Raw genomic sequence first — 13,966 nt, forward strand, 5'->3', positions numbered from 1 at the left:
CTCCCTCCTGTTGTGTGGCCGGTGCACCCCACCAGCCAGGGGGGAGTCGGGAGCTGTGTTGATTCCCTAGCTCAGCTTTCCTGTTGAAACTGGATCCTGAAGCTAGGAATGGAATGGAGGTTCCCACTAAGCAACTGAGCTTGAAATGCCTCCACTGCTACCCACTCGGGGAGACGTGGAGAGCTGCTGTGTCTGATCTTTGCATGATTTGCCGTTATTTTTAGGAGTCTGTAATTTCATTACTTTCTCTGATAGAGGAGTTATGTTTTGGATTTACTTGGGATTTCTGTTGTTGTTTGAGACTTTTTGTTTGTATTTTATTACATAATTGTTCACGTTGAATTTCAAGCACAGACTGTTGTGTATGGTGTGTTTACAGTATTTTCAACAAAGGATTTAGGCTGAGAATAGCTTCATGACCGCATGCAGTATGCTGTTCTTTCAGAAGGCAGCATTTTTATATCAATAACCATCATGTGTGCCTTGAAAACTGGTGTGTCAGTAAATTTCTGTTCTTGTGGTAGGCCAGTGAAAAGTCTGTGCTTACTTGATAGGGGTAAATTCTGCTTGTCTTGCTCTCTGTAACCTCACAGACCACTCATGGATCTTACTTTGATCAGCAGTTGAAGTAGCTTCTTCTTTTCCAAGTTGTCACAAACAGTGAAATATTCACAGACCTTTTCATTATATATCACTAATTATCTTGAATCATTTGCAGATCATATGTTTGAAAAAAGGTATCGAGATTGTGTGCAGTAAAGGCTGTATTGCACATCTGTTTACTAGCCTTTTTTTTTTCCAGTGCACTGAACTTCTGGTAGTGCCACAGGGAGCACTGAACTGCCTACAGTGGTGTGTGGGTGCAGGGTATGGAAAGGACAATGTATGTCTTGGGTAAACGTACCCAAATGTCATCACCAGGTGGACAGGATGGCAATATACTTATTCATCACATTGTCATCTGAAATTTTATTAAGCTAATTTTCTATGTTTTGATGAGTCTTAGTAAATTTCTAATACAATGGAGCTTCTTGGTCCTGGCATCCACAAATGAGTAAGTAAATTACTGGTTCCCAAAACCTGGCTGTGACACTTGTCTACTTTTCCAGTATCTCTTCCTAAAAACAGCTCTCTGAACTTTTTTTTTTTTTAATGGAGTCTATGGTCGGGGTCAAGAACTCCTTTATGTTTAAATAACAATTTAAATAACAATAACTCCTAAATGTTTAAATAACAGTTCAGGGACTAAAGAGAGAGGAAGTGGGTTTGGGTATAGAAAACGTTTGTTTGTTTTTTAAATAAAGTGTCTCTACACTTGCCCAGGTGAGAAAATGTGAGGTTTTCCTTCAGAACTTGAGCGTTTTTTCTTCCTTCCCTGAATGCAGCCTGGGAACAATTTCAGCGTGGTTTGTCCTCAGAGAGGATTTGCTTTTTTAAGTGGTTGGCTCCTGCAAATCCCAGAGCTTTCCTCAACTTGCTCCTTTCTACAGTGAGGGTTTTGGCTTACACCGGATGCCGTATGCACTGGGATAACTTCTTTGGATAGCATTTCATTCCTTTAAAAAAAACCCAAGTGCATGCACACCAACAAAATACCCAGCAAAGATGTTTTTAGAGGGCGGCAACATTTCAGTTCCCAGATATGTACCACAACCCCAAAATGAAGTTAATTTCACTCAGCAGAGCTGCTTCGCCTCACCCTCTTTGACCGCTATAATTTGTGATGCAAATGACACCAAGCTGCCAGTTTCTTTCTAGCCCTGTATATTGGGGTAGGATTAGCAGTTTATCCCAAGTGTAGTCTGGAAGCATAACTCTTCTCTAATGGAACTGCATGTTGGTGGCCCAGTGCTGAAATCAGACGCTGAATTCTAAGGCTGGAATGGCAAGTGACCCTAGCCATAGGATGGCATGCAGGCAGCTGATTTGAGGATGCAGCCACAACCTTTCATGAGTTAACTCTGCAAATTTACTCTTGTGAATTTACTATCGAATTGTTTTTCTGTGTGTAGGCAAGATTTTCCTGTGTAGTGAAGGTACTTCTGTCTCGCCATGTTAAGTGTCCTTCCAACTAATCAGATACCCATGCTGGAATGAGATAAGATGTGATTTTGTTTTGACTGCCTCCAAGGTCAGAGCTGTTGTTTGCATGGCTTCAAGCAGATTTGGTAGGCTGCTGATATCCGTGTCTGTCTTCTTTTGATGATAAGCCTTCTTTGTCCCTTGGAGGGAGGGGAGAAACAGAATTCAGAGGCCAACTGAAAAGAAGTGTCTATTTTGCAAGGCACTGCAGGTGAATTCTATGGATATCAGAGCAAAAAGCAGTGGAGCTGTCTGGAAGGTTGCTTGTGATCTAAGCTGCAGGCAGCACACAGTAGTGGTGCATTTTGAGCAGCGTTTCCCTGTTCCCAGGTGTAAAACAGCCAGGGTCTCTGTGAGAATTACACATCCAAATTGGAGCAAGCAAGTGCCAAGGTGAGCTGTTGGCAAGGTATGCAGAGTGTCCTGTGGTGGTCTGGAGTTGTGGTAAGCCATGCTGTGGTGTGATGGGAAGTGGTGGGAGCAGCCCATCTTCTGGACAGAGCCAAGTTCAGCTGGGGACCCTGGCAAGTGACAACAGAGACTCTGTTCCGTGGCTGAGCTAACACAGGTGACTTGTCTGGGGCCTCTACAGTAGTGTGAGCAGCAGTAAAAGGGCACATCCTGGTACACATCAGCTGAGCTGGGTGAGCACAGCCTGCTCTAGGATGGCTCTGAAGTGCTCTGCAGAAATAATGTGCTGTGACTTCTTTTTCAGTGCCTTTAGAGAGAGGCCACATGCCTGAAAGCCAGCTGAGAATTACCATCTCCTGAAGGTGTGGGGCTGGCTCTTCCTGCAGCAGTCTCTGAGGGAAATCTCAACAGTCACCAGCCTCGGACACAGCAGGTTTGGTGACCAGCTGAGGGTTTTTTTTCCCTGCTGTGTGCTTAAATACTAATGGGAACTCAAGTGGTTCTGTTGCCATCTCTGAGAGCAGACATGCTGTCTGGGAGGTTCAGTTTTGTTTGGTAGCGTCCCAGAGAAATTCAGTTTGCTTTGTAAACAAACTCTTGTTCAGAGGTTTTACTGTGGCAGCATGCAGCTGCTTCCATAGGCTTGAAGCCTTATTTTAAAGCTTAGCAAAAGCAAATAAATGGATGTGTTGGTCAGACGTGCCTGTGTTGCAGCTGTCCCACACCAACAGACAGTGAGGTGGAATATTTCGTGCAGGCTTGTATGTATACTGAATTTGCTGATTAAGTGGAGCTTCACGAGGCTGATGGGACCATAGCACACTGGGATGTGCAGTGGCAGTGTGCTGGTGTGAGGTGGCACATCATTTTTATATAAATTTTATTTATATTTTTATAATTATAACTGGCACAGTTACCTGATGAGGTGATCTCTTCCTGAGCTGATGTGTTTTATGGAGCTGTAAGGGAAGTTTTCTATGCTGCTTTTGGGAGGAGATTGCTGGAAGGAGAAACTCTTCTCCAGTTTCAGGATGGTGACTCTCTCTCCTGATGCAATATGAAGGGGCTGTGTGCATCTCTTGGTCCTTCAGTGAGACATGGGGTTTTGTCATGCCATGGGAGGGTGAATAAAGCTATTCTGCTTGTGCTGCAGTTGGTTGTTAGATTTCGATATGCTTCTTTCAGCCTGGGAAAAGTAATACACTAGTGAAGCTAAGGGAAGGGAATATTGCAAATGGTTGGGTTTATAGGATACTTGAGGTAAATGGAGCAAAGCCAATTTATTGTTGGCTGGCTGTTCACATATATGTATCTGGTTGATCCAGGTCATCTTGAAGTGGTTGGAGAACTCCAGGTGCTTTAGGTATCAGGAGCCTAAACAGAAAGTGTCTAAGTCCTGCTGTCACTCACCGCTCCCTTGGCATTTCCAGATGTGTGTCCTTGTCCAGTAAAGCCTCCTTGGAGCTGAAACTTGCATCCCCATTATCCCATTCTCAGAGGTTGCTCCTGAGATCCTATCTGAGCACAAACACAGTCTTTTCTGGCCTCTCTCCACCTCACATTTTATGAGTTACTTCTACAGATTTCTGAGGTCAGGAGAATGAATCACATTAAAAAAAAAATAGCCAAGGTGGCTATACCTTGTATGGAAAGAAAGCCTCTCTTCTAAACATGGAAATATCATTCCCCATTTTAGGTAAGAGTTTAATTTTTTTCATGAGGACTTAGGCTTCAGAAGCATCATGTGGTAGGAGACTTTTCCTTATTTATGGCAGTCTTTGCTTTGGAAGCCTCCAGTTTTGATGTCTGGATGGTTGTGTGAGGATTTCACCCCACCAAGAGGGTTCCATTCCTACCCACCCATTCATGTGCAGATAGACACCTTCATTTCATCACTGCTTACTGGAGCATAGCTGTTGGACATGATACCAGAGTCCTGCTGAGAAGCAGTAACTGAAAGAATTAACCTGTCAGTGACCCAGCCTCTGTGGCAACAAATCTGGCTCCCAGACCTAGGAGTGTGGTGTATATTTTAGTACAGTCATGGAAGTTGCCCTAGAAGGTCAAGAGCAGAGATCTGTGAGCTTAGTTACATGGCTAAGCAAAATCTATTTTAGGGAGAAAAGCTATTAAACTGCAGAAATCTTATTAGCAGTCCTAAATGGTAGACTTTGCCATTAGTTTTTTTCAATTGCAGTCTTGGTATGTTTGAGTTCTTTAGATTTATCTGAGGCGTTCTGAGAATTGGGCCTACATCGTAGGAATGCATAGTGACATTTAGTCTAATAAATTGATTCATTACCTCTAGATTTGTTTACCACTCTAATTGTATCATTATATTTCCACTATCATTTTGAATTAACTTACACTGTCCCCTCAGATCGTGCTGTCATTTTCATTTTCTCTTCCATGGGATGTTGTCTCCTTTATAATTATTTTATCAGCATTTAAATAGTGTTTTATGCCAGAATAATAAGCAGAGTAAGGCAGAAGCATTTGTCCCTATCTAGAGTATCTGAAGGTCAGGAAAATGACACAACTTCTCCAAGATTCCTGAGTAAATAAGTAGCAAAGAGCTCTGTGACTGTGGAAAACCAGTTTTCTGGCTTGCTCTTCTATCCTGTGCCTGATTATTGGAATATTCACATGGCAGTTCAGGCCTACACAGCATAACTACTACAGCAGCTGAGTACTGGGGAGAAGGACAACCTGGTCACTGGGGCACAGGACTGAATCTGTGAGCCTTTGGGACTGTGTTAATCCATTTGTTGATCTGTCAGTGTCCTGCCAGCTGGAACAGAAGTTATTTCTGTAAGTAGTCCAGGGCCCTAAGAAGGAAGGCTCATGGATTATTGCTGCCAGATGCCTTTCACGGCATTGCTAGTTAATCCTTCATTAGAGGAGAAATCGTCATGTTCTTTTATGTAAATGAAGTTTATTTCCTCTGTGCATATCAGTTAGAGAGCAGATGAATCTGCATGTCGAAAGGGCCATTTCCTCACTCAGTCTCTATCCAAGGGCTAAAACCTGATTCACTGGGAGTGATTCTGCATGAGGAATGAGTCTAGTCAGAGGCTGTGAAGAGAGAAATCACGGAAGAAAATGCACTCCCTTTCCACAGCAGGCTAGGGCAAGAGCTCCATCCTGCAGCAATGAGTGCAGCACTTCTCAGAGGCTGAGTAGCCTGAGTACAGGAATGACTTTTCCTGAAGTGTTGTCCCTGAAGTGCCCCATGTGTGTACTCAGGTGAGGTTTTGCTTGGTGTGGCTTAGCAGCCTGGCCACAGCCAGCACAACTCTCATTACAACCTGGTCCTTGTATTACAGACCCTGCTTGACAGCTGAGGATTTTTAACCTGGTTTGAGTTGTTTCCTCCCTTAGTCTTGTCACTTCTTTCTCCATCTGTGGGTACTGTAGCAACTCCAGGTAGAGAAATGTGGCTTTTTGTCTTTTTTAGCCGAGTTCCTTTGGTCATTCAGCTCGGTTTTCATGCCATTCATTTCAAACAACTTTTCTGCTCAAAAAAAAAAAGCCCCAGTTACTGGGCTGCCAAGCATAAGTTTCTCCTTTTCAGTGCTGTGTAGTCACAGAGTAATTTGCAATGCTGGACATCAGCTGATGTTGTATTTAATGGGTAAGAAACAAGATGAGATTAACTGGATGTGACCATCTGTCAATCTGCAAAAAATAAGTTGTAGTAAGTTTTAGTTTCTTTCCCTGTTTGATTAGCCATAATCAACTTGAGTTTTTCTTTTTGTAAGATTTTATTACGGAATAAAAGGTTCTCCTGTGAATTTTGTGCTTTTAACTTCAAAATGTAGCATGTGTGATGGAGAGAATGTTCTTGTTCAGCTTGTGATCAATAAGTGTTTTTACAGTAGAATAATCACTGAAGGCAGCACAGAGAACAGAGTTGCTGGGAATTTGCTTAAATGCTTGAAAACTCAAAGTGACTTTGTATCCAATTTACGTTCTTGGCAGTTTGGAAAGTGACAGAGGGAAGTATGTTTGCGAAGGATCATGGAGATGTTTTGAAGAGGAATTCTTTGAAAGGAAGTGAAATTTGCAGTGCGGGCATCAGCACATGGTTGGGTCTCATCTAAGCATTGTGTTTCAAGTATTTTCCTTTGCCCTCCTTTGTTTTTCATTTTGAAAACCCAAGCAGATGCTGGTACCTAGGAAAGTACTTCTGCATCCCCCAGCACTGGCTGAGCAGCATTTCAGAGAAGGGTTTGATGAGAGTGGTTGTACTCCATATCTGTGTAGAAACGAGGAGACCCCCATTCCACAGCCATTCCTATAGACTGTTCTGAGGCTGCTGGTGCCAGTTGTTTCCTTTGGGCAAGGTAGAATTGGATTTGGAATTTACCTCTGTGTGAATGCATAAAACAACAGCAAACTAAATGTTTCCTTTTTGGACAGGAAACTGCAAGGGGAAGGTGGTTTCAAACTGGGGGGCTAATTGCTTTGTGTCTGGTAGATTGATCACAAAATTTGAGGAGATTCTTTGACACGTGGGAGAAGCAACTCCACTTTTCAGTATGATGGGGAACTTCTCTTTGTCTGGAAGCTGCTGGCTGTACCATAAAATACTTGCAGAAATTAAGTACTATGTCAGGCTTACCTGGGATTTCTGCTCAGCTCATGGGAGTGGAACTATGCCACTGATGGAGCTGTGCCTCTGGTGGAGCTGTGCCACCTAAAAACATGTTAACAACATGCTGATTTTTGAGGGCAGCCCCTCTCTCTCTCCATGGTGAGTGCCTGGGTACACTCCAGAGGGACTCAGCAATTCAGCTTGGATAAGCATCAGGGTCTGTGTCCTTGTCAGTAGATTCACTGTGGGAAACCTTAAAAGAGCTGGCTCTCACTCAAGCTTTGTGATACTCGGCAGTTCTAGCTGTGCCACTGGTAACTGAGAGGCTTTCTAAGATACCAGAGTCACCTTTCCAAAAAATCACTCAGGATTTGTCATCTTTCATGTACAACATGATATGAGATCCTGCAGTTCTCTCTGTATTTTGAATAGGTGATGAATCTTGGTAAGGCATTTAATAATCTTACTGGCAAATATTTCTCTTACTGACTTCTGTCTTAATGTACTTTTTTTTTTGTTCCTGTTCTCATAAAAATATCTTTTGCCATATATGCTGTATGGTTTAGGAACAGTTGCTTGCTGTGTCTGTGTTCAGCACACTTAAAATAAGTTCCATACCCTCTGTATGGAAATAGCATCCTCAGTGAATGGTAACCCATCACTGAATGAACTACCTTTAAAATGAATGTTTAAACTTAGTCTAAACATAAGGCAAAATTTTAAAGTATCTGCCATAACTTGGCATTTAACAGTTTTGTAGATTCTAGCATGGCTAGAGAATCTTGTTAAACTTCAGTGAAATCTCTTTGTCTAACTCCTAGCTAGCATTAGCGTGGTCTTCTCTTGTTCTGTGAGGAGACCACAAAGTTGTAGCAGCTTCTACAAGTGTGGGCTCAGTTTACAGTGCACGTGGTGGTTATGAACAGAAAGCTTTTCGAAGGAGTGCTGATGATAGTTAAACTCCTGTCTCCTGTTTTGTCAGTAGTAGGTATTTGTATGTCATCATTAGGTCCTTATCCTAAGCTTATAACTCTCTCTGGGTCAAGGCTCTGTGTTTCATGAGAGGGCAGTGATTACCTGCAGGATAGATGCTGTCTCTTCAGTATTAGCTAATGTCTGCTGAGTGTGTGGCTTTGTTGGTTAATGCATTGTTGTTCTCCGTGTTGTCAGTGATGGATTTTTTGTTGCCTTTCCCATTATCAGACTTGGAATCCCTTCACTGATGCCCACAAATTGGCCAATAATTGTGTACCAAAATCAGAAATGCCTGCTGGTAACCTCTTGGGTTTGTCATGCAGTCGTGACTTTACTATAAGAAATCTTTGTTTCTTTCCTACCAGAAAAACCAAGCATTTTGAATAATTTTTCTGCTGAATTGCAGATTACTCCAAAGATCTGCTGATGTTTCTTAACAAGTAAATGGTTTGTAGATACTCAATGCACAATTTAAAAAAGAGTACTTCCAAATACACAGGGTTTCTCCTTTCAAGCATTTTCTGTTAGTGCACTCTACCAAAAATGAGACCCAAGTGATTTGGGGGGGTAAAAATCATTCAGTGGTATTATGGGCTCCAGCTGTCAAGGCAAAGGTATAGACCTACACAGATCAGAAGTAAATTCACTTGGGATCATTCTGTGCTCATTAATGAGAGGGGAAATGCAGACCATATTACAGACATGTCTATGTCATAAATATAGCAGAACAAGGCTGAAATGAGGTTTCTGTTCATCCTGCTCTATTGCAAGGTATGGAGATGTACAGAACACTAAGCTCTGTTTGTGCTTTGCAGATAACTGGTGTTTGTTGGCTCTTTCCACATGAAAGCTGTGCTTGAATCTGACATTTCAAAGACTGAAATGTCTAAAGGACTGGCCAGTTGAGCTGATAATTCATTAAGGGGCACACTTTTGTTTGAGTCAATATTGAATTGATATCCCAAAATAGTGCTAAGAGCCACAATGTTCCTGGAGATGGTTGCTTTTAGATGAGCTGTGAAACAAATGTCCTGAACTGATGACTAAAATCTCCTGCTACTTTAGATAAGCAAAGTTTTCTTATGCTGAAACTTAATACTCTATTAGGTAGTTGGTTTTGGCATCTGTCAATTAGCCTACATGCTTTACTGAATAACTTATTCTTGATTTATTTACTGAACTGCTAAAACATGAGTTTGCATTGTTAAACAAGTGAAGCTTCTATAAAATTTCATGTATGCATAATACATACTTGCTCATTTAGGATATTTGCATCCTCTTGGTTTTGTGTCTATGAGACAAAGAGCTATTATTTTTATCTGTGGTCGAATTTGAAGTCAGATATGAGCTAAAAGGACTGGCTGCTCTCTGGAGAAATGAAGTATCTCTGTGTTTGGGTCTAACAGTGCAGACTGGAAAGCACCATGTCCAGAAGCAGGGAAGAGTATGGTCTGTTCCTGTTGGAGAAGGGAAACTGCTTTTCTTGGAAGCTCTAGGAAAAAGAAAATTATCTTTTCTGTCTGTTTGCAAAATAATTGTCTGTAAAATTAGAAGGAATGCAATGTTTTCTGTGTTTGGGGCAGATCACTCTACTTGTGAGTCAGCCACTGTATGGAACAGAATTTTAAAGACTGTCTCAGGCTATGGCTTAGCCACAATTCACTATCCTGGGATGCTAGATGGTTATCTCCTGATGAAAGTTCTTTTTGGCTGGCCTTTCTGAAGAAGCACCACATGAATTTAGCTGTTTTGTACTGAGTTAATTCCCTACCTTGTGTTGTGCACACAAGAGCATGTTTAGACTGATAAAAAAGCATCTTGATTTTTATCTGCTGAAAGCTCATGACATTCCATATTCATGAGGAATACAGAGCTTAATGAATGGATGCTGAGAGCTGGGGAGCTTAATGAGTAAATGCTGAGAGCTGAAGTGAGCATGTGCTTTGAATGTTGTTCTTGTTAGTCTCTGAGGTCAACCTTGCTCTGACATCCTGACGTGCTGGCTTTGCAGCCTGAAGTTCACATGCCACTGTATATATAGGTAAGTCCTGCCAGTCCCTGGGTGAATTTACACTTCAGGACTTCCATTCAGGTATTGATCCTTCCTTTCTTAAAATCATCAGAAGTTTTAATTTCCTGCTAGATCAAATGCCGTACAAATATGTGCTGTGGACCTGACCTTTCAGAAAAATCCATTTCAGGTTGAGTGTTTGCACTTCAGTGCAATTTGTGATGAGAGGCTGAAGAGCAAAGAAAGAATTCGGTAGCGCAGGGCAGTCATTTCCCCAGCAGCAAAAGCTCCAGAATCTTGGTTTTTTTCCAAAACAGAGTCCTAACAGTCAAATTCTTCTAAAGCATTTTTTACATGTTTGACTATGACTACACCAGCAAATGCGTGGGGCTTTTTCCCCTCTTTCCTTAGAAGCAGAGATATGTTTGCAGAGACTTCCTCTAAAATCACTTTGGAGATCAGCCAGATTTCAAATAACGTAATGGTCATTTTGGTGTCCTACTTAGGATGCTTCAAAGAAGGTTCTCACTCTCCAATGACAGTAATATATCTTCAAGTTCTGTCACGTAAGGCAGAGAAGTTGCTGTAATAATTTGAATTTATGCTTTTCTCTTAGAATGAATTAGTTACAACAGACAGCAGTGAAGTCGTCCACAATTTCTCGCACTACCACTACTGTTTGACATTATGTGACCCTCAAATTCCTCCCTTCACAGATCATTGAAAAACTCATGTTCTTCTTTCTCGGCATGCTTTTTATTCTAGGAGGTCGCAAACAAGTCCTGCTGTCTGATAAGAGCAAAGCTATTGTTCAGAAAGAAAATCTCTCTTGTCTCTGTCCCCAGGAAAAAAGCCCTGACAATCTGATATCTTTTGTGTGTACAAATTTTAACCAAAAAAGCCACAGTAGGTTTTTAATAGTTTGTGTCATTAGGTGAAACTCTGCTTTATTTTTACTTTCTTTAACTTAGAATTTCAGAGGAAAGCTCTTTATGGTCGAAGTTTTAGAAATAGGGCACTGTAACAGCACTGTACATTATATAGACAAGTGTGGCACGCAATGTTGGGTTTTTTTCCCCTCTAACTGAATCAATATTTTATGTCTCAAGTCCTAGTAGTAATGAAGGATATAGAGGAGTAGATTTCTTACAGCCAGTCTCTGGGCTTTTTTTTTTCTTTATGCTTTTCCCATCTTTCTATCAAAAAAAAGAACAACAAAAAACCCACTTGAAATTCCATTGCAAGAGGCAGTGTGTGCTCAGAGGCTGGCAGAGTGTAGAGCTGTGATGGGGTCCACACAGATTGATGGACTTCTATTAAAACCTGTAGGCAAACTGTTCTGTGTGGTGTGCCCTGAGCAAGAAGAGAGATGAGGTTTTTTCAAGCGAGAATGGGAAAGGGCAAGATAGAAAAGTGAACTGTGTTAGCACCAACATCTTAAAGACAGGGAAGGGTGGCATGGGCAGGCTCTATAAAATAGGTACCACTTGGGATCTGTGGCTGAGGATAAGGTGGAGGACTGTGAAATCTCTTTGAAGCATAGCAGAAGTTCAAATTAGCAATAAAGGAAGGGCAGCAAAAGTAGAGTAGAATGAGACATGCCTGAAAAGATTAAAGGGCTCTGAAAAAATTGGAACTCTTATATTGTGCGAGAGATGATTTGAGTTCATGTCTCTTTTCCTCATTAATGATCTCTTTCTCACGCAGTTACAACTGCTGATGAGCAAGCATCACAGTTCTTTGCCCAGGTATTTAAGCAATAATTACAGCTATGCAAACACAAAATGCTTAAATATGGCACTGCTTTTTATGCTTTTGTTGTGCAAAACACTATACTCTAACAGACTGATAGTGCTGCGGTTGTAGGTCTGCAGCACAGGGGAGACCTACCTGTACAGAGTGTTCATTGTGTTACACATGGGGAATTCATTTGCTGAGCCTGATTTCAGGTATCTGACAGCAGCTGGTTCAGTGCTTCATGAAAACATTCTCTTGTAAAAGCCCCGCTGTCTTCCAGGCGTTCTGCAAGTGGGGAAATTGCGCTAGAGCACAATGCCCACCAGGGAATGTACTTGTGTTAGCAATCTTTTGCCACTCAGCACTTAAATTAGGCTTCAGCATAAAGCTGAAAAGCTAATGTGCCCCCTTGAAAAAGATACACTCTTAGTCTAGAACACTGCTGTTGCAGATTATTAATGCAAAAGATTGGCTCGATATGAGCAAAAGAAAATTATATGTGCACCGAAGTATTTAAAAAGCAGTATCGTCATTACTCACGTGTTCAGAGTTACTTGATTCCCTTTCTAGGAAAATGTGTTAATTCTTTGTGGAGACAGAAATTTAATAGGGCACCTGATGTGGTTTGCTTGTAAAAAATGGTGATTTTGACAGCTCTGTATTTCGAAGCTGAGATTCCTCAGTGGTGGTGGCATCAGTCAGTTGAAGCACAAGTGTTTCTCCAGCCACGTTTTTGTCCTTTAGATGACTAAGCAGCCTTGAACCAAACAATTTCAGCAGATAGAGCAGGGCAGTCGTGGAAATTGGAATTGTAGTTCATAGATCTCCTCAACCCCATCTATTTCCTGTCATCAAGGCTTTAGAGGTAATGCAACTGTGTAGTATTCTCCTGATGACATGAGCTTTTGCATGATCGTTAAGAACTCGGTTGTCCAGACTTTCTTTTTTGTAGTAAAAAGAAACAGGGCGGTGACTTGAACTAAGGCTATGTACTCCTTTCTCAGATGAACTAAGAGGGAAGGCTATAAATTCTTGGTCAAGTTTTACACAGTCAGGAAGAACGGGGCTAATTACCAGGCATATGCAGAATAAAGACGCTTTTTAAAATTATAAATAAACAAAAACACAGAAAAATACCCCAAACACAGAGAGAGCAAGTTTCAAATAGCTTTGTCTCATTTGGTTTTCAAATCGATCATGTGAGATGCAGCAGTTGCTCAGCCTTCAACACAGATTGTTACTTTCTATGAGAAAAAGTTCTCAATGAATTCCAGACCCACAAGACATAACAAGACATTAAAATCTCATTAAAATACAATTGCATTCTGAAGCTTAGCTCCTTCGTTTGTCTTTGGTCATCCTATGCTCCAACCAAGCTTTTTGCAGTTAGGTTTTTCCACTGTCCTAGCTGGGATGAACATGAAACATATTAGTGTTTAAACTCATTTACCAGTTTGATGGCAGTTTGAAGGATAAATTGTCCCGTGTCGATGCTCAATACAGGAACCCAAATCATCCTTGAAAGAAGCTGTGTGTGATTTTTTCATCTCACTCAAAGTGCACAGGGTTCATGAACAGAAGGAGTGGCCAGCAGAAGGAGTGTTCTTACATTTTGTTAAAGTTGGGCATAATGATAAGTTGAACAACTACAGTGGAGTTCCTTTTCTCACTTGAGGATGGATAGATCCCACAGTTTCCAGCTGTGGTATATGGAAGATAAACACGTGGATTTGAACTGTAGCACATCAGTTTGTCAAGTCAGACTTGTGCTTAAAGCAGCAGTGCTTAATACCGTTTTACTGTCAAGGTTGGGTAACCAAAATTTCTGTTTTTTTCTTAAACAAGGAGTTTCATTAGGAAAAAAAGGAGAATAAAGTTACTAATCTTGTTCTCTGATATTCTGTCTCCACAATTTGCTGAGATGATTTCTTCTTTGGATTTAAAATGTCTGAATACAAATGCTTTAAAATGAAAGTTGATGAAGGAAATCCAGGTGGGTTTTTCTAGAGGCATAGATTGATTATGTCAATTAGTGTACAGTTCATTTGCAGCAAAGGGGAAAGTTTAAGTATGCAAAGTGTAGTGGAAGAGCTGTGAATTTTATTGTAATTATTGGTGTTTTGCTTGTGAGGATATACTAGCTGGAGTCCTGA

At 41.2% G+C, this 13,966-nt stretch overlaps 1 protein-coding gene across 12 annotated transcripts in view; it reads left to right on the forward strand.

Moving 5' to 3' along the window:
• The window catches only part of ARHGAP24 (Rho GTPase activating protein 24), a 259,095-nt gene that overhangs the window by 210,571 nt on the left and 34,558 nt on the right, over positions 1–13,966 (forward strand). The window contains exon 1 of one of the 12 annotated variants that reach the window (XM_040064721.2): positions 2,452–2,475. The exons of the other annotated variants lie outside the window; for them this stretch is intronic. The gene's annotated coding sequence lies outside the window, so the exon portion shown is untranslated. Of the gene's footprint in view, positions 1–2,451; positions 2,476–13,966 lie in introns of those variants that run through there. 12 annotated transcript variants of the gene reach the window in all.

The sequence above is a fragment of the Hirundo rustica genome, chromosome 5 (assembly GCF_015227805.2).
Source record: "Hirundo rustica isolate bHirRus1 chromosome 5, bHirRus1.pri.v3, whole genome shotgun sequence".
Classification (NCBI taxonomy): Eukaryota; Metazoa; Chordata; class Aves; order Passeriformes; family Hirundinidae; genus Hirundo; species Hirundo rustica.